The sequence below is a fragment of the Octopus bimaculoides genome, chromosome 16 (assembly GCF_046866305.1).
Source record: "Octopus bimaculoides isolate indiv1 chromosome 16, ASM4686630v1, whole genome shotgun sequence".
NCBI classification, from domain to species: Eukaryota; Metazoa; Mollusca; class Cephalopoda; order Octopoda; family Octopodidae; genus Octopus; species Octopus bimaculoides.
In genome coordinates, this window is record NC_142943.1 from 42659884 (window position 1) to 42664883 (window position 5000).

Here is a 5000-nt window from a genome sequence, read left to right on the forward strand (position 1 = left end):
CGTGTGTGTGTGTGTGCGTGTACATTTGATCCATTATCCCTTGTCCAACAAAATTTATTTTATGTCACCTACGACTCACTAAAAACAACACTTATGGGAGCTCAATAATGAGATATGCCGTCTCTGTGTTTTCTCGTTATTAGTAGCATTTCCAAATTTCCCGCCATGATCTCTCATATGAATATTCAGTTCCACTGTAGACTTGTGTAGGTTGAAGTGCAGATGACAGACGAAGGTTATGGATTGACCGTATCACATTGGGAGATAGGATATTTGTGTATCGCCAAATGTCTTTCAAATTTGAAATCGACTTGCAAGCGTTTTCAATCAACTCGTCTAGTGAGGAGAACGTTGCATTCAGTTGTCTTTCGAAGGACTTCAAATCGTTGGCATACCCCACAGCGTCGGGATTGCAATGACAGCATACACACACACATACGTAGAAGCACTCGTGCACACACTCATTCGAACACATGCATATACATAAACATATATACATATATACATATAGGCATACTCTCATGCACACAAACACATGCTTACTGCTTGTACCGGTGGGCAGGGGTGGAAGATTTAGCTGGTGGGACTGGGGTAAAAATTTAACCAACACTTAATTTAGACATAAAGAATCTTATCACATGCACTTATTCAGACACAGAACTTCCTTTTAGACAATTTATGTCTAGTTGGAAGTTTGCATGTAATACTTATATACACATTCTGCGGCGTATATATTCCCCGCATGTTGATCTGTCGCAGGAATACTCATTTTTGCCAGCTGAGTGGACTGGAGCAACGTCTAAATGAAAGGATTTGCACAGGAACACCACGCATCGCACCTATGTAACTCCTGATGCATTATGGAACTGAAAATCAAAATATCTCATCTACCGCATCCCATACCCACAATGCAACGAGAATTACATTAAAGGAAGACGGACAAAACTAACCAGCCGTTTAAACATACACAAACAGCAAACTGGAAATTCATCTTTCAGAAATGTTCATTGGCGCAAATGGAACTCTTCTTCAGCCGATTTTAAAGTACTCTTGGTGTAGCTCTCTATATATGCTTGTGATAAGATTTTTATGACTACATTATGTATCTGAGTCAAATTTTCACTCTCGTGTCACGACTACAGGTTTCTTCAACTTGCTCCACAGCTTCAAATTTCATTCGGTATGCTTATTCAGTTCCCTTCACAATCACCAAAAGATACAAGTTTAACCATTTTACAGTTGTAAACGTGTGCGTGCGTATGCTTGCGTGTTTGTGTCTATGAGTATGTAACTACTTATACGTTTATGTGCATTTGTATGTGTGTGCGTGTGTGTGGGGGCTTATGCGTATATATATATATATACATATACATATATATATATATATATATATATATATATATATATATATATATATATATATATATATATATATATATATATATATATATATATATATATATACATCCAGAAGCACGCTAACAGCTTACGAGTTTACGAGTGAAATGTAGGATTTAACGGTTTTCTATGAATTGATTTTGATAAAACTTTTCCCAGTTGGTTTGCACTCTATGGCAACGCCATTGTTATTTTTGTTATTATTCTGCATACCGTCCTTTCTTTTTTTTATTTCAGATTCTTCAGTTTTTGGGGTGAAACACGCTAATAGCTTTTGAACAAAAATAGCTCAGCTAGACATTTTTTTTTCTAGAAAATGGAGGGTAATGATACATATTAAGCATCTTTTGGGTATATATTTAACACAAAGCCATAATAATATTATAACATATATTGACATAATGAATTAGAAAGACACATGAGAACCAAGGAAGAAACGATTCGATTGTGGTACCTTCAAGACTGTGACAGCTAGGGATTTAAGGAATATTGGCCGCAGTTACGTAGGGAACCTGAACAAGCACCAAAACCATTTTCACCGCCTCTGGACTTCCTCATGTACTGAAAACCACCAGAAATCGCATCCTAGGTACCATGGCTTCCAAGCAAGAACCCTTAGAGCTGTCTCCCCACAGGAGTTTGAGGCTTCTATGGGACCTAAAGTATATGGCGTTTGACTTGAGTTGTGTTCTGTTTACTAATGAAACCAGAGTGACCCTTGACGAACCTGACGGTTGGGCAAATGTTTGTGTCTATTTTGGAGATGAGCGTCACCAACGTTTACGACGTCAACAACCGGGTGGAGGAGTCATGTTGTGGGCTGGTATCATTGGGGACAGACTTGTTGGCCCAGTCATTCAAAGGCTATTTGTGTAATTCACACACAACCTGAAGAATATGAAATAAAAAAGGAAAGGATGTTACACAGAAATATGAAAAACAGAACAATGGTGTTGCCATAGTGTGTAAATCAGCTTGGAAACATTCGATCATAATCGATTCACAGAAAACCGATAAATTCTAAATTTCACTCGTAAACTATTAGCGTGGTTCTGGGTGTGTGCATGCATATGCATATATATATATATATATATATATATATATATATATATATATATATATATATATATATATATATATATATATATATATATATATTACTCAAAGGAATTCCAACTCTGTTTTTCACGTTTTATTTATAATCTTATGATATTAATATGGCATAAAATAATATAATATAGTAAAAAGAAATGAAATGAAGTATTAATTGTCTATTCTTATTGAATATATAACACACACACACACACACACACACACACACACACACACACACACACACACATATATATAAATACATGCATATATGGGCACAGGACGTCACCTACTGTAAAGAACACGAAGTACGAAAACAAGTGAGTTAAATACGCAAACAACGAGGAAAAATTGAAAAGAGGACAAGTAACACAAACAATGACACATCAGTTGTCGGCTGTCTATCTACTCATCGAAGAGGTTGAATTTTCACTCGTTGTTTGCGTTTTTAACTAGCTTGTTTCTGTTTCTGTACATCGTGTTGTTTACAGTTGGTGACGTTTTGTGTCCATATAGGAATATATATACATACATACATATATATATATATATATATATATATATATATATATATAAATTGTAAATCCAAAAAATAACAGCAAAAATACAAAGGATTCTGCGGTACACGTGTTTCAAGCTTTATATCAGTGTATAATTTACAATATAAAGCTATCTTCAGCCGCAAAAGTATTTCTCTCCCAGGACATTACATCACATCGGCGTTAAAGGAGGAAGAAAGGTGTGATATAAGAGGTGAAGATCCTTTCGGTATTTTGTATAGTACTATACCTCGTATAATTCTCAATTTACACATAATTTCTTCGGTCCTCCGAAAACCGTCCATACCTTGTCACGAATCAGTGTGTAGTGTTAAGTTGGTGGTTAAGAACAATACAATAAAATGACAAAACGAAACAACAATATAAAATAAAATGGGAATATAAAATCCTGAGCAGAAAAGAAAAGAAAAAGAAAAAGAAATACACAGATATTCATGTAAAGAAATAAAAATAAACTTAAAATAAAAATAAAACTTAAAATAAAATAAAATAAAAAATAAAGGGAGTCAAATCGGTGGGGCGGGTAATCTAAGAAATAATAAGAGAAAGTCTGGATAGTCAAGTAAGCTACATCTAAGCTATTTAGATGGGTTGGTGAAGGGTGGTGAGGAAAAATCTAAATGTAGAAGAAGATAAAGCGATAAATAGATATAGATACAGAGATCTTAAAGGTCGTAAGGGATGGATATATATGAGCTGTGTCTGCCTATATCAGTGGTGGGTCGTAAATAAGAAGTGTCAGGCCAGAATAGACTTGAAACATGAAACATGAAACATGATATTCTTGTAGTGAGTGGTCAGTGGTCAACCTAAGCGAATTACAACTTAAGTGTACTAACCTATCTACATACACTTATCTAGATGAAGAAGGGTGAAGGAAGTGGAAAGGGTAATTATAATATAGAAGACCTTAAAGAATTAATCAATAAACATGTCAACAAGAAAAGTGGAAAAAGTTATAAGGGGAGTTGGACGTTATAAGGTAGGGTTGGACGTTTAAGTTCAAAAAATAAAATTCAAAATACAGAGTAATATAGTATACTAGTGAAAGGAAATATTAGCACCCACATTAGTAATGTAATAACTAAGAAATAAACAATAAAATAAGAACTAAAAAATAGTAAAAAATGATAAAACTAATAAAATCAAGAGATAAAACGTAAAAAATGAAAAAATTAAGTATGAAAAAAATAATAAAATATAAAAGATAATGATAAACGAGTCAAAATATAACCGATAAAAAATAAGAAATACAAAGAAATTAACAATTAAAAAATTAAAACATAACGAAACCGGAAGTAAAAGAGTATAAAACAAATGTAAAAGTATAAAGTGAAGTATATATATATAAAAAAATATATAAAAAAATTTAAAAAAATAAAATGAAAATAAAATAAAAATAAAAATAAAAATAAAAATTAAAATTAAAATAAAAATTAAAAAAAACAATTTATAAGCAGTATAGACAGTATACACACATATATATACCCACATACATACACATACACACAGTGTTATTTCGTGTTATAACTTCGTATTGCAGTGTCCTTGGATGGTTTCGAGTCAGTGACTGAAGCTAGAACTATATCCATAGGTTTGGGATTATGGATCCGGTTTATTAAAAATATGTGTAAACTAAAAATTAAAAATATGTGTAAACTAAAAATTAATAATTTGTTTAAATTAAGTGGTCATAACCTAGTTATTCGAGGGTAAACCAAAATACTGATGTATATAGTAAGGTTAGGGGTAAAGTACGGGCTGTGTTAGTTAGGTGTCTGGGTTGTGGTAGGTAGGAATAGTTAAATAGATGAGGTGTAGAAGTGCACATAACTAAAAGAGAGGATTTAAGGGTTATAATATCTAAAGGTTTTCATCATTTTATGGATACAGGAGGGTTTGAAATCTGACCTCTTATTAATTAGTTTATTCTTATCAGGAAATTTAATA

At 32.8% G+C, this 5000-nt stretch overlaps 1 protein-coding gene across 1 annotated transcript in view; it reads left to right on the forward strand.

Moving 5' to 3' along the window:
- LOC106879239 (uncharacterized) overlaps positions 1–5000 on the forward strand; it is a 76358-nt gene that overhangs the window by 66431 nt on the left and 4927 nt on the right. The window lies entirely within an intron of this gene.